Source organism: Cricetulus griseus, chromosome 9 (genome assembly GCF_003668045.3).
Source record: "Cricetulus griseus strain 17A/GY chromosome 9, alternate assembly CriGri-PICRH-1.0, whole genome shotgun sequence".
NCBI classification, from domain to species: Eukaryota; Metazoa; Chordata; class Mammalia; order Rodentia; family Cricetidae; genus Cricetulus; species Cricetulus griseus.
The window spans coordinates 5,901,325-5,927,006 of record NC_048602.1 but is presented as its reverse complement, the minus strand read 5'-3'; the positions used below and the strand labels follow the sequence as shown (position 1 = coordinate 5,927,006).

Below are 25,682 nucleotides of genomic sequence, written 5' to 3'. Positions count from 1 at the left end.
GACAGACTCCGCCTTTCAGTCAACACTTGCAGCTGTGTCATCACATAGCATGCAGGTGAAAATAGATTTCATGCAAAGATGTGGATAATTAGCCTGAATGTGGTAGCTCTTGCCTTTAATTATGGAACTTGGGAGGCAGAAGAAGTTGGATCATTGTAAGGTTCTTGCCAGCCTTGTCTAGAGAGCTAGTGCAAGGACAGGTTCCAAAGCAGCACAGAGGAAATCCTGTCCCAAAACCAAAAAAAAAAGAAAAGGAAAGAAAAAAATAGGTAAGGATAATTATAAACCTGAGAATTACCTGGGTTCGGTGAATTGACCATATTGCTGTCATTAGAACTGCAACTTGAAAGATTTTAAGAGGAATTTATAGTTGTTGCTGCATCAAGGAGAATGGACTGTATCCATCCCTTCCTGGGAAAATCTGATTAATTCCACAAGATCCCAAAGGTAATCTTCCATACATTCCCACCTGAAAATGGAATCTTTTCTTATTTCTCTACTCTTTTCTTCATCCATATACTCATTCCTTCCTTCTTCCTTGCCTTTTTATTGTACTTTGATAAGACCTGATGTATGTGGGGGACTTCGAGAGCCCATCCCACTTGAAGGGATGCACTCTGTCTCTGAACACATGGGGAGGGACCCAGGCCCAGCACAGGAAGATTTGGTGGACTTGGTGGAGCCCCGGTTGGGGGCCCTACCCTGCCTGGGGAGTGGTGGGTGGATGGGGTGTGGGGTAGGTTGGAGGTGGGGGAGAAGGAATGGGGGTAAGGGGAGGGAGAGGGAGAGGGAGAGGGGAATTACATGTGAAACAAGCCTGTTCCATAACTTGAATTAATAATAATAAAAAGAGAGAAAAATTGTTAAATTTCCACTCCTAACCAAGGTGGTTCGTGTCTGTTTTCTTTTTCCTTATTTATTTTTTTCTTTCCTAATTAGATTTTATTTGTGTCTTTTTGGTGCCACATCTTTTGTTGCAGCCCATGTTTCTTTTTATTAATTTCTAAATTTAAGTTAAAAGCCATCTGACTTTACATACCAATCTGAGTTCCCTCTGCCACCTGTCCTGTGTCCTTCCACTCACTCCATCATATTCCCTTCCCACCTTCTGTCCTCTCCTAGAGAGTGTGAGGCCTCCCGGGGGGAATCATCAAATTCTGTTTCACCATTGGGAGTAGGACCAGAAGCTCTCCCACCTGTATCTAGGCTGAGAGAGTATCCCGACATAGGGAGTGACTTTCAAAAATTCAGTTCAGGCACTAGGAATAGATACTGGTTCCCCTGCCAGCTGCCCAATAGACTGACTGAGAACCCCAACTGACCCCACGCTCAGAAGGCCTAGTTCAGTCTTAGGCAAGTTCCCCAGCTGTCATTCTGGAGTCCTTGAACTCCCACCTGCTCAGGTAAGCTGTGTCTTATCAAAAACTCTGGAAGTTTGGCTCTAAAATTTTCTCCCATGTTTCAAAAAAAGGAAGTACACTTAAGAAAAGGAACTAAAGTGTGAGGGAAAAAGGAATTGGATCACACCCAATTGCTCCTCAGCATGATCTTTTATTCTTCTTTTTCTCTATCTCTCCTGCTGTTCTGTTTCTCTTTTCCTCTGTTACTGTCTCTCTTTGGTTCAGTTTTCTATCTCTCTCCAGTTCTTGTGGATACAGGTATACATAGTAACTATTTTTACAATGCAATGTGACACATGAGTCTCTCAGGGACAGCAAGGTAGACAAGATTTACACACAGAGCACTAAACTAAAACTGCTAGGAGAAGCTTTTAGTGTCAATTACATAGGGCTGTAGGGAAAATAGGGTCTGAGTTGAATTTGCAACAACAAACACAACCTGTGTCCTTCCAGTGCTCTGGCCACAATGGCGGCACAGGCCTTCTGGAAAGTTTCGTTTTTCATAAGGATGAGAAAATGGGCTGATTATTTTTGTCATTATCTTCTCACAGGAAAAAGGAGGGAGCAGTAATGCTGTGAGGTAAAATCTTGAGTTAATGCAACAATAAGTTTGAGAATCTTTTCGTGCAGGCTTAGTGTAGGATATTGCTTCTCTGCCAGTGAGGTAAAACCAGGGCATGCTTATTTTATCTATCTAGACAGCTAAGAATCAACAACTTTCGATGTGTAATAATTGTATGTCCTTGCTTATCTTGGATGGCATATACGCGATGCTTTTGCCTGGGCCCTAAACATTAACCACATGCCTGTCAATAAAGGTAATTTGAGGAAGGCAGATCTCTGCAATGCAATGGAGAGTAGAACAACGATCTGACAGTGGGGAAACAGGTTTCATACCTACCTAAGGAATGCAATCAGTAAACCAGGACATGTTAAAGGAAAACAGGTTTTACACCTACTAGGGAGTGTAATCAGTAAAACTCCAAATACATGGGAGAAATTCGTTCCCAGTAAATGATCAGATAGCGCTCAACTGTGGGAAGTAAATCCCAAGTTTGTTACAGAAATGAGTACATTACAGGAAGAATCTACAGCAACAAAATGCCAATTCATTCACGAGATTATAGTGCCAAGTACAGATTTTATACTGATTTATCCATCAGAATAGCCCTTAATTCATCTGAGTTGTGTCATGATAACATAGCTGTATAATTACTGTGTGATCTTGTGACTTGTAGCTGTTTCCGGGGCTTTCCCCAGCATGGTCTTGACCCCGTTGCTCATCACTACTCCCACTTTACAACTGGTTTCCGGAGTTCAGCTCAGTGCTTAGCTGTCAATCTCTGCTTCTGCTTCAAGCAGCTACTGAATGAAGCCTCTATGATATTTATGGTAGTCATCAATCTCACTATAGGAGAATGGCATTTAACGGAGCCTCTCCACTATTGCTTAGATTCTTAGTTGGGATCATCCTTGTGGATTCCTTTGAAATTCGCTAGTGCAAAATTTCTCATTATGCCCATAATGGAAGCCTCTATCAAAGTATTTCTTTCCTTGTTCTCCTCTTCTGTTCTTCCCCAAAATAAACTTTCCTTTTCCCTCATGTTCTCCTCTCCCCATCCATTTTCCCTTCTCCTTCCTCCTTCCTCCCTCCCACCCTCCAAATTTCCTCAGGGAATTTTGTCACTTTTCCCTTCTCTGGGGACTATGTATGTCTTGCTTAGGGTCCTCCTTGTTTCCTAGATTCTCTGGGGTTGTGGATTGTAGGCTGGTTATCCTTTGCTATATGTCTAATATCCAGGTATGTCTGAGGACATACCATGTTTTTCTTTCTTTATTACCTCACTCGGGATGTTTTCTAGGTCCATCCATTTGCCTGTGAATTTCTAGATATCATTGTTTTTAACTGCTGAGTAGTGCTCCATTGTGTATAATAGCACATTTTCTTTACCCAATTTTTGGTTGAGCGACATCTAGTTTGATTCCAGGTTTTGGCTATTAGAAATAATGCTACTGTGAACATAGTTGAATAGATTTACTTGTGGTATGAGTGTGCATCCTTTGGTTATATGCCTAAATGTAGAATTGCTGTGTCTTGAGGTAGATCAATTCCCATTTTATGGAGGAACTGCCGTAATTTTTTCTAAAGTGTCTGTACATGCTTGCATTCCTACCACCAATGGAGGAGTGCTCCCCTTTCTCCACATCCTCTGCAGCTCACATTGGTGTTTTATATTTTAGCCTTCTCACAGTAGTAAGATGGTATCTCAGATTTGTTTTGATTTTCATTTCCCTGATTGCTAAGGATGCTGAGAAACTCCTTAGGTGCCTCTTTGGAAATTTGATAGATTCATTTGTGGAGAATTATCTGTTTAGATCTTTACCCCATTTTTTAGGTTATTTGTTGTTTTGGTGACTATTATCATGAGTTCTTTGTATATTTTTGAGATCATCCCTGTGTCAGATATTGGGTTGCTGAAGACCTTTTCCCATTCTGAAGCCTACCATTTTCTTACTGAGTGTGTACTTTGCTTTACAGAAGCTACTCAGTTTCAGGTGTTCCCATTTATTAATTTTAAATCTTAGTGACTGTACTACTGGTCATTTTTTCAGGAAGTAGTCTCCTGTGCCAATGTGTGCAAGGGTATTTTCCACTTTCTCTTCTAAGAGGTTCACTGTTGCTGGATTTATGTTGAAGTCTTTGATTCACTTGGACTTAAGTTTTGTGCATATATATATATGCATATATATATATATATATATATATATATATATATATTCTGTAATCTATCTGTAATCTTCTACATGTCACCAAGAAGTTATTATAGCACCCTTTGTTGAAGAAGCTTTATTTTCTCATTGTATAATTTTAGCTATTTTGTCAAAATCAACTGTTCATAGTTGTGTGCTTTAATACCAGTCTTCCATTCCATTCCACTGGTCCACCCATCAGTTTTTGTGACAATACCAAGCTGTTATCATTACTATTGTTCTATAGTAGAGCTTGAAGTCAGGGATGGAGATGCCTCTGGAAGTTCCTCTATTTTACAGGATTGTTTTGGCTATCCTGGGTTTCTTGTTTTTACATATAAAGTTGAGTATTGTTCTTTCAAGTTCTGGGAAGAATAGTGCTGGATTTTTGTCAGTGATTGCATTGAATCTGTATATTGCTTATATACAGATTCAATTATATACAATATATAATCTGTATATTGCTTATAATGTTGCCATTTTTACTATGCTGATACTAAATATCCAAGAGCATGGGAGATCTTTCCATTTTCTGATAGCTTCCTTAATTTCTTTCTTTAAATACTGAAAGATTTTTCCAATAGAGTTCTTTCTCTTGTTTGGTTGGAGTCACCCCAAGATATTTTATGATGTTTGTGGCCATTTAAAGAGAGATTTTTTTAAAAATCTTCTTCAGGCTGTTTATAATATGCATATGGCAGGACTACTGATTTTTTTGAGTTAATTTTGTATCCTGCCTCTTTACTGAAGGTGTTTATCAACTGTAGGTGTCGCTAGGTATAATTTTTGGGACTCTTATGTAAACTCCCATATCATTTGCAAATAGTGGAAGTTTTACTTCATTCTTTATAATTTGTATCCCCTTGATCTCCTAGAAGCTAGAACTTCTCCTTTAAGCTAGAATTTTAAGTACATTACTGAAGAGATATGGAGAGATTGGACAGCCTTTTCTTGTTCCTGATTTTAGAGGAATCACATTGAGTTTCTCTCCATTTAGCTTGATGTTGACTGTTGGTTTGTTATATATTGCCTTTATTATATTTAGGTATGTTTCTTTTATCCATGATCTGTCCAAGACCTTTATCATTAAGGGATGTTAGATTTTGATCAAGACTTTTACACCTTTTAATGAGATTATCATGTGGGGATTTTTTCAGTTTCTTTATGTGTATTAAATTGACAGATTTTAGTATGTTGAACCAGCCCAGCATCTGTTGGAATGAGGCTTACTTGATCATGGGGGCTGATTTTTCTGATGTGTTTTTGGATTCACTTTTCCAGTATTAAATTCAGTAATTTCTATCCATGTTCCTGAGCGAGATTTGCCATTAATACTCTTTCTTAGTTGTATCTTTATGTGGAATGGGTACCATGGAAATTGTATTCTTTAAAAAGTGTTTGACAATGACCCTTCTCTTTCTGTTGTGTGGAACAATTTGAGGAGAATTGGTTTTATCTCTTTTTTGAATTCTGGTAGAATTCTGCACTGAAACCATATGGCCCTGGCCTTCTTTTTGTTGGCAGACTTTTGATGACTGCTTCCATTCCATTAGAGTTTATAGGTCTATTTACATTGCTTATTTGTTCTTTTTAAGTTTTGGTATGTGATGCCTATCCAGAAAATTGTCCATTTCTTTCAACTTTCCTCAGTGTTCATTGTTATAACCCCCTTTTCAGTTTTGAGTATGATAATTTGGATATTCTCTCTCTGCCTTTTGATTAGCTTGCATAAAGATTTGTTCTATGTTGTTGATTATTTCAAAAAAACAAACTTTTTGTTCCTTTGATTTTATGTATTTTTTCACTCTATTGATTTCAGCCCTCAATTTAATTATTTGTTGGCATCCTCTCCTCCTAGGTGAGTTTGCTTCTTTTTGTTCTAGAGCTTTCAACTCTGTTAAGTCACTGGCCTGAGCATCTACACTTTCTTTATGTAGGCACTTAGTGCTATGAACTTTCCTATTACTACTGTTTTCTTAGTGTCCCTTACATTTGGGTTTGATGTGCATTCATTTATATTGGATTCTAGGAAGTCTTCCATTATTTTCTTTATTTCTTCCTTGACCCAGGCATGATGCAATTGGACATTATTCATTTCCATGAGTTTGTAGGCTTTCTGCAATTAGTGGTGTTGTTGAATTCTAACATTAAACCATTGCTAAGATACAGGGGGTTATTCCAATGTTTTGTGACTGTGGAGGTTTGCTTTATTGCAGAATATGTCATTGATTTTTAGAAAAGGTTCCATGATGTGTTGAGAAGAAGTTATATTCTTTTGTGTTTGGATGGAATGTTCTATAGATGTCTATTAAACTCAATTTTGTTATAACTTCTGTTAGTTCTTTTATTTCTCTTTCAGGTTTCCATCTACCTGTCTTGTCCACTGGGGAGAGTGGGCTATTGAAGTCTCCCACTATAAGTGTGTGGAGATTTATGTGTGATTTGAGTTTTAGTAATGTTTTGTTTATGAATGTTGGTGCCTTTGCATTTGTGGTATAGATCTTCAGAATGGAGACTTCATCTTGATGCAGCCCAGCATTATTGCAAACTTAGTAAATGTGGATGACCTTGCATTCAAATCTATGGCTTCTACTACCTAGTACTAGGGTTCAAGTTTGCCCCTCTCCATTAAGCACATTTTTAATGCTTTTCTGTTTTGAGAATATTTCTGTCTATGTAGTATTGAGAATATTTCTGTCTATGTTGAGGCTGGCCTCAAACTCAGATATCCAACTACCTGTGTTCACTTAGTGCTGGGGCTAAAGATGTGTGCATGCATTAAAACCAGATTCCATCTCCAGGCATTCTAATTGTTAGCCTGAATTCTATACCCTGAAATTCTCCTAAATTAAGTAAATGGTGACACACAAACATAATATGTTTATTATACTCATAAAAACAAATATTCTAATAGCAGTAATTCTTCTGACTAATATTGCTTCATTAAATCCAGATCATCATCAAGACAAATTAATATCAATTCAGATAAATCATTCATTTTTTATTCTGAAGGTTCAGTCACTGTCTTACTCCTTGGCTAATCCATTTGCAGAATTGTGAATTATTTCCCTATCATACAACACTTTGGATTCTACCAGGAGAACTCCAGCTTGACACTTCAACTTTTAAATTTTTCTATTTTGGGTTTTTGAAGATTTAGACTTCAGAAATTTTAGTCACTGAACTTTTGGGCTTCTTTTAGATGTGATGGCATTTGGAGTTCTGTCATTTCAGTTGTAGTTAAGCATAATTTGAGAGAATACCCCAGTCTTTGGGGCTAAGACCACAACAAGTGAAATTCAGGGGACATATTTGAACCAAACAATTTTAATACAAAAGGAAATCACCGTGAATAGAAGCTCAGATGTAGTTGAGCAGTGGAATAGAGACTTATCAGCTCTTAGTGCTTGCTGGATTCTGTCTTGACATTCACCCTAGGAAGATGTAAGATCGGGAATAAAAACATTTCCCTTCCTTGTGCCCTTGAGTTATAGGCTGTGGGAGATTCTGCATCACAAATATGGGCATGGGTTAAAGGTATAAATTTGTCTTTGGGACAACCTTACTATTCTTTAAAATTCTGAAGAATTTCAAGGAAGGTATGCCCTGTCTTTTTCATTGGCATGTACTTATTTCCATATGAAATTAAGGTGGTTGTTCCCTCACTTTTAATATTTTTTCTTATGAGAATGCTGCACTCTAGAATGAACAAGAGTGTGAAACTAAAAAATCGAGGGCAAATAATACTTTCACATTTCACAAAGGATGAACAGAGATAACCCTGTTCTACTGCACACTTTGTTTTATTTCAGGTTTTTCCATTCTCAACCTAGAATTTTTCTTTCTGTTGTATCAAGTGTAATTGCATTTACATCTTCTCTTATTGTAGGGATAGGATGAAATATGTACTCTTAAGAAATAATCGAACCATCTTTGACAGGACTCTAAGTTGATCTTTTACATTAATTACCTATCTTTTCAATTTATAATTTTAACACATTTACAAATTGTTTAAACAGATCTACAAGTCAGAAGACAGATACTTCAATGACGAAGTAGAAACTTTCTAAGGATTCACAGGAAAATGGCTTCTAAGCTCAGAGTATCCACTAAGCCCTTGCCACCAGTAAATAACTGAGTATTAGAGAACATGGAATTTATCCCAACCCAAGACATCTGTAACTCCCCAATTGTTCAGCTCAACTTTCCCCCAAATGACACTGGCTACTGTAAAAAGGAAGCTGAAAACCCTGTGTAGGATATTTACATCCTGGTTGCAGCCAGAAAAGCAGAACAAGGAGAAGATGATTCTCTAAGCTGGTCTTGGTGCACAGTTTCTCAAGACTGAGCATTGCAAGGTCATGTTTCCCTTGAAGAAGAAGTGGGAATCACGTGGCAGAAACATGGTGTGATTCCTGGAGGATTTGACAGATGACTGCTTGAAGCCTCCTGTCATGGTGAGTATCTGGGGTGAGAGATGATTAAGTCAGTAATTGAGACAGTCATTTATATTTGGGGAAATGTAGGAAGGTTTTGTAATGTTGTTTGTGAGACTGTAGCACTGCTGTCCCCCAGAATACTTCCAGTGGTGACTATCTACTGCTATATGTTAGTTTGAGAAAACATAAAGGATATCATGGATATGTCTGATCAATGTAATTATATTGAATTCATTTAAATGATGGCAGAGAGACTTGGAGAAAAAAACTCAGCAAAGTCTTTAAGGGTTTAGAAGAGGCAACCTGGGATTTAAAGATGGGTCATTTAGGGAGGTGCTACTATTTTAATCATTATAAGGCTCTGAGAATAAGTGAAGAAGACTCCAGACATAAATGGTATGTAAACCAAGGAATATTTATTCTTCAGCAACAAGAAGCATGTGGGATAAACCAAAACTGGCAAATACAATCAGAGCATGCAAGCTCCTTTTAAGCACAGGGAGCTCCAGAAACTTTTAGGTCATCTGCAATACAATTGGTTAAGCAAGCAGAGGTGACATTAGTACAAATTTCATTGCATGAGGTTATAGTTTTCCAATCTTTGAACATGTTAAGACAACTCTGGGCATGTTTCAGGGGAATTCCAAGAACTGCCCTTCTTTGTCATTGCCTTGAAATAATGTGGGTGCTTTTGTGCTCTCTCCCTTGTCGATGTTGTCAGTTAGGTTGTTAAAGAATTATCCTTTGTTTAAGAAAAGAAACTTGCATCAGGTTGCAAAACAGAAGAGTCTTGTACCTCACAATGAGTTTTGACTCTCAATAATGAGTATACAGTTGGTATCTCAGCACATATTTAAAATTTTGCCTCTCAAGTCTAGTCTGTGGTCCCAGGACCCAGGGGACAGAAACTGGGTATCTAATTGGCTTAATGTTTTTTCTAACTTATCTACTACATGTCATTAAGATCCACTCTCTAGTGTGGCAAGGGGAAAGCAGAATCTACACCTCTGTCCTTGGTAGCAAATGAAGAAACTACAGGAGACAATCTTTTTTTAAGCTGGTTTAGAAGCTATTTATTAGATATTCATCCTGCAAATGAGAAAGTCTAAGTTATTTTATAAGTGAACACAGCATGAAGATTACATGAAGATTAAAGTGCTTTGGAAGCATAGCTTAGTCTTTTTAAAGTTTATGCTTGTTTCCATATTGTAACCCGTATTCTATGCTAAATATCTGAATTAAACTGAATCAACCAGATGAGCCTAAGACTGGCCCTGATTAGAGTCAAGTCAGCTGACAGGTGGCCTCTTCATTTTCACTATTTTGCTCACTTTCTTCTGTAAGGCAAGAGAAAGGCTTGTTACTGTACATTACTGTGCACTGACAAAGCACAAACAATTACATCCCAAGACTCTACTTGATGCAGTGGCTCTATATCTTCTGTCCTAACAACAATGCATCCTTCCAAACATATCTCATCTGCCACTCAACATGAAGCCACCACATAATGTTAACATGGGTGCAACAGCTGCCCCCAGCCCAGCTTGGCTATTAACCTCCTCCTACGGTCACGACTTGACCTACATGGATTCTTTGTTCACTGTTTAACCCATTCATACAGAATGGAATGAAATTTTATTCTTTTCTATTTCCACACATCAACAAGCTGCTGAAAACACCCATTCCATCTCACAGAAAGGCTATGCAGCTGTTTCATAAATGACAGCACAATTAAAGCTAAAATAATATAGAAATAATTTGAAAAAAAACCCTTTTACTCTACAGTCTCAAGTAATGGACTAAGTGAAAGTTTCTGCTAGCCAAAAATTGTGTTACTATTCATTTGAGCTTTGCAGTTCTGGGTACTTCACACTTCTGTGTGTTATGTGGTTATGAGTGTAAAATCTACGCAGTGTATTAGCCTATAATTATTTCATCTAGTTTGCCCAATCATGAAGCTACTTAACCAATTAGAATACTATTGTATCACATTGAACAACTTTACATAATTGCATCTTTGAAATATTAGGAACAGCCGCACATTTATTTTTCTTGTAGAGGACTGAAATATTACAGATAACATTGTCTAGCTTTCTCTTTCTTTTCTCTTTCTTTCTTTTTTAAATATGGCTCTTAATACATTGACTTTCCGAGTTCCCAAGTGAAAGTCACTTTAAAAATTGATGAAACTTACTTGAAGTAGATAGGTTCTTTTCTGATTTGGTCAAATGTACGACAGGTGTTTGACAGCACTTAATACTTAGGGATTAATCTACACAGGCCCTTTGCGGTCAACTATTTTCAACCTTTTATGAAGTGTGTTTGTTGAAGTTTCTCACTCGGCCAGCAGTGGGCACTTCATATACCTCTGCACTGCTTAGGGAGCAAATGCAGAAGGATGCAGAAGCATTGTTTACCCCAAATCAGGAAGAGCCCCACAGATCTGTATTTGAAAGTCACAGAAACATAGAAAGCATGGGACTGTGTCATGGACCTCATTTGGAAAGCCAGAAGTATGTGTGAAGTCAAACAAGGAGGGAAGGAGAATGTATTGTCTGTCTCCTGGATGAATCTTCAGCTCATCTCTTGTCATGGTCCTTCCCATTTTCCAGCTCAGTGGTGATTGATTGGCTGAGTTTCATTACAGATAGTACAAGATTCCATTTTCAAGTCAACTGGTTGAGCTTGTATCCTTTCAATTCTGCATTTACTCTTCTGTCCTAAAGCCTGGGACAACCGAACAAAGGATGCTTCATATTTCACCAAAGAACAGAAGCAACTAGTTGTCAATGTGATGCTTCAACTACAAAGTCTGCTGTGGGACTACCTTCTTGGGATTTGGGATGCATTGTTTCCACTGTCCCAGAAATAAAGTATCACGAGAAAGTACTGCTCTCTGTTGTGTTGTAGCAAACTCAGTAGCCTGAGGCTGGGCAGTGAAGGGGAAAATATCTATCTTTTTAATTTCAGCTGCAGTAAAAATAATTAACACATCTTTTGTCAAGGGACTACAAGCTAACCTTTCTTTAAAAGGTCTTGATTTTTGCAAAAGCATTGCTGTTCTAGATAGAAACGCTGTGTCTCTTGCATCTTTATCTTTTCTACCAGCTCTGGTTTCATGTTGATAGAAAGGATTGTGTCTCTCTGTGTGAGCTTGTATAGTTTGAAAAGGGGAACCCCTTTATCCTTAGGGAAAAATAATGTTGAATGGGTTTTCCCTCTTTCCTTAGTGTTTTGCTTGTTTTCCACTAATCTCTCTGCCTGTGGCTCCCTTTGGATCAAGTGTGTTCTAGACTTGACAGGTGAGAGGGAAGGGGTCCCTCAGCAGCAGTACTTTGAGATGGAGATGTGCTCAGTGAGTCCTCACCCAAAAGGATCATAAACTTACTGGGTTAAGTCAAATTAATCATTATTCCCAAGCTGCCTCGGGTTTTGTGTCTGCTCACATACATATGTTTTGTTTTAGCTGCATCATATGTGATTCCTTGTGCCATTTTCATTTGTCTAGTATTTTTTGTGATGACCCTGAGCTATGTCTTCCTCCTCATTTCTGACACTATTTAGCCTTCATTGTCTTCTTCATTTTGCTGATGTAGGCCTCAAAGAAGAAATGGCAGAGGAACACAAGGTAGCTGAGGTACATGAGTGAGAACCAGAATATGTTCAGAAACTGGGAGTAACACTGGTCATTGTCATGCTGCATCCAGTTGAAGACCAGGTAGTTAATGACACAGCCCATCATCATCAGAGTGATCTGGGATAAGATGATGAACATGGAAAACTTCCGGGAGACTCGGAAACCCACAGCCCGCAAGGCATAGTAAGAATACAGGACGGCATGTATGCCACAGTTCATAGTCATGAACCAACCACCCCCAGGCACCATGTCTTTGTAGGAGTACCAAAAATACAGCAGCACAGTGATGTGGTGGTCCCAGTGCAGGAAGATCAGCTTCTGCTTCCTCAGCATGGTGAATATCGTATCTCCTAGTTCGGGTGCTTTGCTGAGTACAAATGCACAAGCCCAGAATTTGCTGACAGGTCCAGTGTATAAACCCTCGTCACAAGCTGACTGCTTCAGGCCTTTGGTCATCAAAATGTACACCATGCAAGCACCAGTTCAAAGAGCACCAAATATACTGAAGAAGGCCAGAGTCAGCGACCAGAGCACTAGCTGCTTCCACAGTTCAAACTTTGCTCGCTTGTTCATCAGATGCTGACCACCAAAAATAAAGGCAGCAACAGTGCAGAGAACAGGAGGACTTCTTCCTGCCAGAGGGAAAAAAAGAAGAGATCTGTATACCTCCCAGTTCAGGTGATATTCCTTAGTGCATAAAAAGGGTCTATGCTGGCTGGGTGTGCATTTAATCCAGCGCTTGAGGGTAGAGACAGGAGGATCTCCAAGTTAAAAGCCATCCTGGTCTATATAGTGAGTTCCAAGACAGCCAGGACCCAGTTTTCCTGCATCCATTGGGTGGCTTCATTCTCGAACTGTTTTTCGAATTCATATTCTTGTAAAGTCAACACTGACATGTTCATTGGGGCTGATCTTCAGCGTCGCTACATGTTCTCTGCATCTCAGCTCCTGGCTCAGGGCCTCTCCTCCCTGTGTCCGCATGTACCGTAGGAGGAAAATTGGAGAAAATCTTTCTGGACTCGGCACCAGAGTGGAGAGTGCTTGCAGGATTTGTCCTGGTGCAGTCCGCACCCTTGGAGATATTGCTGCAAAAGGTATTGCTCAGAAGAAAAGTTGTTTGGTTTCAACAAGCCAAAGATGTCCCGAAGTATAGAGAGCTGCTGTATCTGCAGAGCCAAGTGCTCCAGCTCTCGGGTGACAGAAAGTAACTTTTATAAAAAAGGACTTCCAGAGCTGTTTTGTGTTGCACGAGACTTGCTAAGGAGACATTTGCAATGACTTTATGCTGCTTGTTGAAAGATGGATGAAGTTGCCAGCAAGATTTAAAACAAATTAAAACGAAACAAAACAAAACAAAAAACAAAAAAAACTTGAATCATCTGGTAGACACAAGGGCAGGACCCAGTCTTAAGACAACACTGAAACCAAAGACAGTGAAAACTGTATCTAGAAACAGGATGAAAAGAAGCCAGATGAGTAAACTGCAGAAGGAGTTTGAATGCCACAACTCTGATGCTCGCACCACCACCTCAAGTGTGTCTCCAGCTCAGTCTTCCTGCTACAGTAACCAATCAGAAGATGGCTCGGACACAGACATGGCTTCAAGCTATAACAAAACTCCAGTTTTTTTTTTCCTTCTTACATCTTACCTACTGGAAAAGACAGAACATATGTTGTGGGATCATCTATAAGGGCTGTTTTGGGGAAGTCCTCATCGACATGCATCTCTGCAAGCCTTGCTGCAGTAGTAAGAAGGCACCTGCTGAGAAGCCAGTTCTTGCTTATTGCAAGAAGACAGTGTGCATAGCATTAGTATGCTGAGAATCTCATAGGAAGGCTGAATGCTGCTATAAAGTGCTCTTTAATCTTTCTTTAAATCCCCTCTAATGAATGAGATTAGGGGGTTTGGGGGACAGAAATGGCATTTGTTGTGTGATAAACCATATGTAGCTTAGTCTTTCTGTGGAGAGGCAGTGGTTGGGGCATTTTAAAATGGCTGGCTATACTGTTTTCCCTCATGGTAATCTGTCACAACTCTGTAGCACGACCTGCCCCCTAGAGGTAGTTAAAAATATTTAAATGCTAAAGCATTGCCAAGGTTCTGATGATTCAGACCTGTACTACTGATTATTAAGCAGGATAGTGTAAGCTTTCTGCAAATAGCTTGAAGGAGGAAGCAATATCTGAACACACAGGTAGCACTGCGTTGCCTTCCTTCATGGTAATATTTGATAAACGTTGTTATGTGAATCTTATAAAAAAGAACCACTGGGGCTCCTTCTGGGGAAGGCAAGCCTGTAGGATGGGCAAGGTCCTATATGGATAGTACCAAAGCATCACCATATGGCAGAAATGCATGGTTGTAAACTACTTGACAGATTGTGAGTCCTGGGGATACAGTGTGTAAATAATTGACCTGGGTGTTACACAACTGTCTGGAATTCACTGAAGTCAACACAATTTAGTTCTAGCTCTGGATCACCTCAGTTGACCTTTGTGGAGTTTTTATGTGTAGAATAGTTCTTTTTCTTGTCATAACCTTATTATGATTTTGAGTTTTGTTGATTAGAAGGAAAAAGAGTACCGTGTTGAGGCTGAGTTTGTTGGTTGGATTGACTTCTTGGAGTTGGGTCTCTGAATATCAAGATGCCTGAATGGAGCTCCTCACGTTGAGATTTTAGCAAGGGCTTCTCAGTAGAGCCTTACCAAAGTTGTCTGATGGCCTCTTCTCAAAGTTCACGAAAAACAGTAGTCCCATTTCAGACCTCTCATAAAGGGACAGGAACATGTGGCTGCCTTAGTATTCCTCACTCATGATTATTTTTAAAAATCAGGATTTTTAAAGTCTATTAGTGTGTCACAACAGGGAGGGCCACAGTCTGTGGCATCCCATAGTTGTGTAGTTTTAAGTTGTGTGTCTCTTCCTTTTGGGAAAAACCTACCTAGTACAAGCCACCCACCACATGCACAGACTACCCAGTGAGTGGGTTTGTTCTCCACAGCCTTGATGTGGTATAGAGTCCAGCCATTATCTTTCTCCTGTTACTTTGACATAGGAGGTTTTTGTACATTTTGGCTGCAGTATTGGTGGTAGAATATACTTTTGATGGATCATCTCTACTTTTGTATTTATTACTAGACCTCAACACAGTCTTCTGCCCTCCACTCTCTGCCTGTAGGATGCACTGTACATATTCAAACACTTTGCATTAATATATTAGAAATTACAGATCTGTTTTGTACTTTTTATACTGTTGGATACTTATAAATCAAAATTTTTACTCTAGGGTATTGAATAAATTGGTCTTACTAGGAAAAAAAGATCCAGTCTCTATGAAAGTGAAGTGAAAAGTATGATTTCTGATGTTGAATTACAGGTCTAAAATGCATATTCCATAATGACACACCCATAAGAAATACCTTGATATATAATGGTGCTGCAATGCAAATTGGGAAAACTAAAGATTTTAATACATGTAATTTCACTGGATCTTTTCAATGTCTAGGTTTCCATAGTTCTCAGTCACTGTAAGAAATAGACTCTTCCCTGGGAACAATGACACAACACTTGGAAATACAGCATAAAGTGTGATTTGAGAGAACATAACTTGTGAATGCTAGAAAAAAAAACTTTAAAAATGAGAGAGAGAAAATGAGCTAACCCACAGTTCAGTGATCCCATGCAATAAGTTGAGGGTAGGTTTTCTGATATCCACAGATGCATTGATAATTTTCATCTGGCTTTGTTTACAGATTAATGTCACCATGAAGTGGCAGATAGCCCTCTTTCCTAAGAGCATGTCCCTAAAAGAAGTCATCAAACTTTTGAAAGAATAGCAATCAGAAAATAACTGCAACACTGCACAAAGCAAGTACACCATTGCAGATCCCTCAAGATGTGTTATTTGCAACATGTCAGTTTCTACACAGCAGGGATTACAGTGTGGGTGGCTTCTTACTTTCTCAGGACAAGATTACAATGAAGATGACTACAACTTGAACACTAAATAGACTCCCTATTCATTATAAAAAATGATCATAGATTATCTGTTGGAAAGAGAATCCTACATACTCTCAAAATTGTTATTCAAACTCTGCATTTCAGATTCACCAAGAGAGACTCCACAAAGACCCCAAGACATACAAATGTGAGGAATGTTACAGAACCTTGAAATATCCTTGTAATCTTTCAGTCCACCAGAGAATACACAAGAGAGGTAATATTTCTGTAGCCAGTGTCATAAAGCTTTACATGTTCAATCAGACCTGAAAGTACATTAGGGCATATACAAGTGAAAGAAGCCTTCATTTTAGTACATATCTTTAGTACATTCTTTAGAGCACAAAACCAATATGCTAGTTCATGAGAAGATTCACACAGGATAGAAACCTGCCCTCTGGGTAACCATGACTTCTATCAGTTATCCACACCCCCCCATTACCTGAGGAGTTGCATTGACTCAGACTGGATTGTGTGCCTTTCTTACTATAAGCTAGCTGAGCTTAGACCAAAGTGTGTCATCTGTACATGAAGAAACCTGTAGTAGTCAGTGAATATGCAACATGTAAATTTGGATTCTTCTATCTATTGTCACATTCCAGTGTCATATGTATGATGGGGAATGTACTGTGTATGTTTATCTTATTGATTGCTAAATAAAATACTATTTGGCCAATGAGACAGCAAGTTAGATGTGACTAGGAGTCAAAGAGGATTCTGGGAAATGTAGTAGAGAGGTGGTGATCCAGGCAGGAAGTGATATAGCAAGGAGAATCATATTTAAAGAAGGAGAAACAGGAAGCATGCCTCTTTTCCCCTCCGCTCCTGCTCCAGCGGCACAATGTGATCCACTGGCAAGGAGGGACACCAGTAAGGCGTCCAATAAGATAAGTCTTATAAAATATATAGATTTATGATAATTTAGACTGAGCTAGCAGATGAGAATCCTAGTCATTGGCCAGTCAGCTTTGAACCTAATATAAGTTTCTGTGTATTCATTTGGGCCTAACTCGGGTGGGTGGTTGGCGTAACACTCACACGTGGTGGTGGGGCTCAGGTGGCTTTTGGCAGAAAGATTTATCATAACAGAATGGTGTCAGTGAACAGGAGGACTCCATGCCCCTAGTTTCCCAGTGAAAGAGGGAAACCTGCCACCACAGCCTGCCCTGTTGGGCCGCTGAGCGGTATTGGAGCAGCTTCCATATGCTTGCGCCGTTGTGGTGCTCTTGGGGATTGGACTCGGCACTCCCGAGATGATAAAGACAGATCCAGATAAAGAAAAACCTCCCAAGGTTTACACTATGTTTAAAAATATATGTAGGCATGTGAGAGAAAAAATAACAGGAGGAAATAGAGTAGCTGGTTGTGGTAGTGCACACCGGTAGGATTTGCTGAAGGAAGCAGAGGCAGGTGGATTTCCACAGAGAAACCCTGTCTCAGAAAAAAAAAACCAAAAAGTAAAGATAAAGTAATAAAAAAGCCACATAAAGATGGAAAATACACATAGAATCTGGGTACTATATACTATATTGTTGTCTTTAAATTGATTGCCGAGGAAAGAATTACTGCTGCTAAAATACATTTGATTATAAATGCTGTTAAATTAATCCAACTTATACATTTTAAAAATGCTTTGACTTCAGAATTTAAGGACAGGCCACTTGGAAAAAACAGTTTTTACTTGTGTTTCCAAAGAAAATCAAAAGCTGTGTATTCCTTCCAGACTAATATGGTTTGATCAAGCAAGACCCCCTGAAGCTGAGACAATACAGCCTTACAGACTACAAAAACAAGGACTTGGTCAGTTTTCAGTGTTTTATCATGATCCCAATGGTATGAACATTGCCCCAAATCAGCAGGAAGCAGTTTAGAAAGAACCACGCCCATATTCCCAAATATTGCTTATAAATGTTTGTTTTCATATAAATGAGATTAGTTATAAATAATAATGAGCAGAGTCAATCTCTTTTTAAAGAAAGAAAAGGGGAATAGGATATAGGAATGAATACTTCGCATTGGTATAGATTTTCAATTATTGATACAAAATTAAGGTCAATTTTGTGATATGTATGTCTCCTCTCGTTTAGGTACTATGTTAATACAGATCTTTGAAAATGATTTGCATAATTAAATAAAGGTTATGTAGTCACTTATGATAGTCAGAACTTATAATTAGGTTAGTTAGGTTTTCTAGATATAGAGATGTATTTGAGATGGTTAGCTATTCTTCAAATCTTTCAAAGACCTACAGAAATATGGCATTTAAATGACTTAGGGTTTTTCCTTGACAGTGAGACACAACTGCTCCTGGCACACCAATTATGTCAGAAAGGAGGTTGGGCATCGAAGAAACTTGTTATGGAGTTTGCTTTCAACATGGCAAGATTAGCAATTTGAGCAACAAACTGCTCTTGCCTGGACTGTTTGTTGCTGTATAAACTGGACATGCAGGACCCACAAGAAAATGATTGCTGAACTTACAAAACAAGACAGTACTGAAGGGTTCCTGTTGAAATGCAGAAGTGTGCCAGACACACTGTGGCCTATGGGCTGAAGATGGATGCCCCAACGTTACAGAGGAACTTTGGGTGACTGTCCAGGTAGTGGATGTCTCTGTCAATTCTAGAGTTTATATATTATCCTTCTATGGTCTTTGATAGAGTTGAAGACAGATAGTTATGGTTATAGTTTTCTTCAGTTATTATAAAAGATATGTTATCCTTCTTTTATTTAGAAAGAAAAGAGGAGATGATTGGGAATGTACTGTGTAAGTTTAACTTATTGATTGTTAAATAAAATACTGTTTGGGCAATGAGACAGCAAGTTAGATGGGATTAGGAGTCAAAGAGGATTCTAGGAAATGTAGTAGAGAAGTGGTGATCCAGGCAGGAAGTGACATAGCAAGGAGACTCATATTTAAAGAAGGAGAAACAGGAATGGCCCCTCTTTTCCCCTCCGCTACTGCTCCAGCAGCACAATGTGATCACTGGCAAGGAGGGACGCCAATAAGGCGTCCAATAAGATAAGTCTTATCAAATATATAGAATTATGATAATTTAGACTGAGCTAGCAGATGAGAATCCTAGTCTTTGGCCAAGCAGCTTTGAACCTAATACAAATTTCTGTGTATTCATTTGGGCCCTAACTCTGTCAGGTGGCTGGCGTAAACCTCACATGTGGTGGTGGGGCTCAGATGGCTTTTGGCAGAAAGATTTATCATAACATATGTGAGCAAAGAAATCAGTCATTTTTTTCCTTTAACATTTTGCTTATGACCAAAGAAGTGCATATTTTTTGTATTTATCCAAGTATCGATGGAGTTCAGAAGAGTGTGCTGGATCATTTGGAATATCTGTTATCCACAAAGTGGGTGCTTTATACTCTCCTGGGCCCTTTGGAGAACAAAAGCTAAAATAATTTCTTTAATTATTAGTATTTAATTTAAATTAGAGACAAATTTGTTTTACATATCAATCCCAGTACCATCTCCCTGTGGTAGTGCAAACATTATTTATCCCTAGTGCAAAAATGGACTTGGTAAGCCCATTACCCACAGAGGAATACTCTCACAGTTTATGTACATCGTGAAGGTTCTACATCCTGCCCCAAATGCCATGAGAGACTTAATAATCCTGAATGGAAGGCCTCACCCTTCCTGGAGAGTGGATGGGCATGGGAAGGTAGGTTTTAGGGGGTGTGAGAGGATGGGATTGAGAGGGAACTCAGATTGATATGTAAAATAAGATTATTTCCAATTTAAATAAAACTTTAAAAAATATAATTTGGGTGCGGGTTCTCTCCTTCCACAATGTGGGACCCTGGAATGAACTCTGATCACTGAGCTTGGAAGAAAGGATTTTTACATGCTCACTCATCTTACTGGCACTCATCATTTTAGTTTCTGTGTATATTTTTTGATCACTGTAGTTACAGCTAAAGGTAGAAAAATAGCAGCAGAACTGGTCATAACACTTAACCTATGTCTTTTGTGTTTATTAAATATGTCTTATCAAGTATCAAATTTCTTTTTAAAGATAAATGCTATAATATCATATGAATATCATGTTGTCCTCACACAATTCATTGTGGACATACGGGGTGCTCGCATCTTTTAGCTCTATTTTGAATGGTAGAACTGGGACACGATTCCAGTCACACGACATTCAACTAAAATTTGTCCTGCCTTTGAAATCTCCTAGTGCAATGGTGGCACAGATCTTGTGAGAGTGGCCAAAAAAAGACAGCTCAAATTTTAGGCACACAACACAAGAGGGTCGCCATGTTTCCAACAAGACTGCCTGAGTGACCAGTTAATTGAAACTAGATAGCCCAGAGATTAGGATATGTGCCTAGTCCATTTGTCATCAGAGAGGCTGCCTTTAGTAGCTGTTTGGAGCAGATACATAGACACAGAGCAAAACAATAGGTGGAGAGAGAGCCCTGATGGGTGGTCTCCAGTGGATCCTTATCCTCAGAACAGAAAGCACAAGACGTAGAATAGTGGGGACATAGGGGTTGATGCCTCTTGAAGAACATGGCCTGAAGAATTAACAAAGTAGGGATTGTGGGATCTCAAAGAGACTGAATCCAGACTCACAAAGCACATGTCTTTCTGAATTACCCAACTAATGCCATTCCATAGATGTCAACCTTTGGTGTCCCCAGCATATGTCCCCACATATTTCATACCATTCTCGCTCACAGAAGAAAACTTTTGAAAATTTTCTGTACATAACCAACAACAGAATATGTTTCATAATTAACTAATTCTTCCCTCTGCGCTTAAAGCATTTGTCAAATGGACATGAATTAGAACAGTATTTTTTATGTGCCTGTTGACATTGAAGGATGTGGCCATAGGTTTTATCCAAGATAACTGGGTTGCCTGGTCAATGATCAGGGCCATTTGTGTAGAAATATCATTTTGAAGAGCTACAACAACCTGCACTCCAGGTGGTGATACATTTTTCTAAAAAATAATTCTACTTCGTCCCCCTGATTTCTTACATGTGTAAATATGTAAGGAGATTTTTTTCCTGCCTGGTCCTGCTGCCTTTTAGCCCCAAATAAACAGTCTTATATTAATTATGACCTGTTTGCGCAATGGCTTCGACTTCTTACTGACTAGCTGTCTCTCAAATATAACACATTTCTATTGAAATATGCAGTGGCACAAGGCTGTGGCTTACCCTTAATCCAGTATGTTACTCCTTCAACAGCTACATGGCATCTCCCTGGTGGCTTCTCTCAGCCCCTTCTCTACAGAATTTTCCTTGTCTGGTATCCCTGCCTATACTTACTGCCTGACTACTGGCCAATGAGTTTTTTATTTAACAGCCAATAAGAGAAACACATATACAGAAGGACATTATACCATCATAAATAGGATACATACTTGTTTGTGAATGAATTTCACATCTGTATATTTGTTTTAAAGGGACTGAAGACAAAGAGATTTCCAGAGTAGTATGGGTTCTCTCTCAGAGAACACAGAACACCTGACCCCAGATTTATTCTGTGACAGTGTGTTGTATCTGCATATTTTTCATCTCTCTCAGCATTTCATAAGATCTGTCTCTAGAGACATACAGTTTCTATTAAAACAAGAGTAATTGTTTTCAGGAATTCTATCCATAGTTTTGTTTTTAATTAAGGAAGAAGACTGCATGCTTATTAAGTACTAGTGATACCGAGAGTATCACAGCCCCAGAAATCTATATAGACAGAAAAAATATAAACACCCATCAACAGATTCTTCCTAACTTTAGAATTAATGAAAGAAAAAAATTATCCCCCACATGAGCAACTAAATGTGAAAACTGACTCCTCTTACTCAGAAATTTGGTTCGTCAATGCTTTATATCAGGATTTCATCCAGGTAAATCAGTCTGAAAGAGAATTGTAGCTTATGCCTTTAAAGCAACCATTAGTTTAGTATACTAGACATAAGCAAGGTCTCTGAGAGGAATTTATTGTCCAGCTTCACTGAAGAAAGTTTACAGTCTGAGGCTTCATGAGAGCTAGTGGAGGGAGAATGAACCCATTCAGCCTGAGGTAGAGGCAAGAAGCTAGTAGCCAGCTGCTTTTCTGATACTCACTTTGAAGTTTGAATCCCAGTATCAGTCTCTGTCATTTCTTTTTCATATGATACATTAGCCTCAGGGTGCTATTGTCATCCAAACTAAGACATATACTATATGATTATTAAACTATTTTATAAAGGAATAGATTGTTTTAAGACATAACCATGTAATACAAGTATGTAGAAGTACATATATAAAATGTATGTGGGAACATACATATCAGTTAATTTTAAGCATTAGTACATTCCCCACATTCTTGTCATTGAAATGTCTGTTCCACAAATCATTTTCATCTGTCTTTATGAGACCAAGTTTTAGAGTGTTCTTAGATACAGAATTTCTTTTTTTTTTTGGAGGCAACTCTCCTTAACATACCCATAGGTCTCAGGGCATTCTAACCTTAAGAGACAAAACCCTACTACACAAAATGGTCTTGCTGTTCTATGTGAGGCTGAACAGAGCTCATCTATGTAGGAACAAAGGCTGTATTATTGGGTGGAAACATATGATGCTTAGTAGACAATGATATGAGAACTAGTCTGTGGAGAGATTTAAAGATGTGGCCAGATAATGAGATGTTTGTTGTGTAGTGTTTGTCTTGTGTGTGTGTTTGTGTGCGTGTGTGCCTGTGTGTGTGTGTTGTGCATGTGTGCAAGTGTGTGTGTGTGTGTGTAAGCTTTTGCAGAAGGCTCTCTTGTACCTTGTCTGCTCACAAACTCACTAAGCAGATGAGAATGACTGGCACTACAATACTATGGCTCCTTTCTCCACTTTGCTGGGATTCCATAATCTGCCTCAGTGTTTCAAGCATCATTGCTGCCCTGTGAATTTAATGTTTCTTGCCATTTAATTTTAATAGTTTCCTTACAGAACAATTGTTCTATGTCAATTTTGAGTGGGAGAAAAGGATCAAACTCAAAATTTGAGTATCACCCACATAACTTCAAGGTTTGCAGGAAAACAGGATATCCTGAGCTACTGCACTGCTTTGTGATCTTATGGTAGGTTTCACCATCCTCACCACCAGATTTTTCTCCCTGTTGAGTCATATATTGTTCTAATTTACATCTACTCTTTGGTCTTTTCTATGTAATTAAATCCTAGGAACATGTATTTATTGGCAGCAAACGAGGAAACCATCTGTAAGAGAACTCTCAGTTGATTTTTGACATTAATTATGTGTCCCTTCTCTTTTTGATTTATAACTTTTAAACATCCAACAATTGTTTAAACAGACCTCCAAGGCACAAGACAGATAATTAGGAGATGAATTTGAATCATTCTGAGGATCCTCACCAGAATGGCTTCATAGCTCAGAGAATCCTTCCAGCCTGTGTCACCAGAAGATGACCTTAAACTAGAAAATCTACAGTTTATTTCAACCCAGCATTCATCTGTGTAGTGGGAAGACTTCTCTAACTCCATAGTTGCTCAGCTCAACTTTACCCCAAATGTCGATGGCTCTTCTGCAAAGCAGGAACTGCAAACTCCCTGGGAGATGCTGACCCCCTGGTTACAGCCAGAAAAGCAGAGCAAGGAGCAGATGATTTCTCAATTGGTCATGGTGGAGTTTCAAAAACCTAGGCACTGCAAGAACAAGTTTGCCTCAAAAGAGACGTGGAAATCAAGTGGCAGAAACAGGGGTAGACTTGTGGATTTGACAGATGAGTGCTTGAAGCCTCCTGTCATGGTGAGTACCTGGGGTGAGACATGATGAAATTGGGATGAAACACTGTGGTTTGCCCTTAGGAATAAATAAGGAGAGGTGGTGGTAGTGAGATTTTTTATTATATTGTTATATGTTTTCGTCATTTTATTTATTTCGTTTTATTAGTGATATTGTTCTCTCATTCAAAGTTGTTGCAAGTGAGAATATCTAGTGTTCTAAATTAGCTCAAATAAAGCAGAAGCAAGTGTATCAACTGTTTGAGATTCATAAGTGAGATTAATTTACATTGAGATAGAGATTGGAGGGCTGACATTTGAACAGAGCCTTTAAGGCCTTAGAGGAGATGCTGGGGGTGTGTGGCATGGCTCAGTCAGGGAGGTGGCCACATTGTCTGTAATCTTGACAATTCAGTGGGAAATCCAGCTAAAAAATGATTTCCAACACAAGCCTGTAATGCCTCAACATGGAAGGAAAAAACTGGTTATTGACATGACTACCTTGGCTCCTTTTATTTCCCAGGATTTTCTTTCATGCTGATTTATTATCGTTCTGTGGATGGAATAGCTGTACTTATCCCAGTGATGTGTCAATTTCACATGCTTCAAATTCTTCACTTTGTTTACTCTCCATCAATGCTAACTCTTTCTTAGAAATGGTTTTCTGCCTCAGTTGTGGTTTCTAGAGTGTACTCTATTTCTTAATGTTGACTAGTACTTGTGCTCTAGGGAATATTATCTCACATTGGAGCCCTGATTTTCAATCCCTCATTGTATTTCCTTAATTATTGGTGATGGTGATCCTCTGGTCTCTGCTGCCACTCACAAGCACCCTCCACAAGCACTAAGATAAATACTAAGATTCTAAGTAATAATAAGATAAATATTGATACTAAATAATACTAAGATAAAATATTCAATAGAATGTATTAAATTAATCTTAAACTAAATATTTTTCACATATTTTGAAAATTTAAAAATTCATTCTAAATGTAATTGCCAAATATTTTCTACTATTTCATTGAATTTCAAATTTGGCTGGTGAATTTCCAAAATTATTTTAAAATTTGAAAATTCTTTGAAAAATAATCTCAAATCATTGTGTTTAGTCAGAATCAATAAAATCAATCTTTATTTATTTTCTCTTTTTTTGATCTTCATCTTCGAAATCATTATTTTGGCTTTTTGATACAGACTTCCTTTGTGGGTAAGCATGGATATCCTAGAACTGAGTCTCTAGACCATGGTAGCCTTAAATTCCTAGACCTGTCTGCCTCTGATTCTTCAGTGCTAAAATTAAAGTCTTGTGCAACTACATCCGGTGGAAACATTAATCCTGATTAAGCATATCCATTGAAATAATAGAGCATACTTATTTTTATTAAAAGTAATTTTATTGACTGTTTGCAAATCTCACTTCCTATTCTCCACTTGAGCTTAATTCCAGTTCTGTCATTACTTGTGCCCCTACCGTGTGACCTTCCACCACACTCATAAAGATAAACAGAAAACAAAACATAGTCAATTTGGTGTTGTCCACATGTGCGCTGGAATATGGTGAAATTCCTAGTTGCCAAACTGAGACGTGAGGATGAGTCTTTCTCTGCCTGCATGCATGCCAGAGGCTATAATTTGGCAGTGTCCTGAGATGGTTAAAGCAGAGAATGTCCAGTTCTCCCATACCCACACCACAACTTGCTGCATCCT

General features: G+C 38.6%; 1 protein-coding gene and 2 pseudogenes across 1 annotated transcript in view; 2 read left to right on the top strand and 1 right to left on the bottom strand.

The window, feature by feature from the left end:
• Positions 1 to 25,682, top strand: part of LOC103161319 (zinc finger protein 383) — a 326,635-nt gene that overhangs the window by 104,595 nt on the left and 196,358 nt on the right. The gene's annotated exons all lie outside the window — the stretch shown is intronic.
• Positions 12,147 to 13,129, bottom strand: LOC100752924 (annotated as a pseudogene).
• On the top strand, positions 13,155 to 14,048 carry LOC100769009 (annotated as a pseudogene).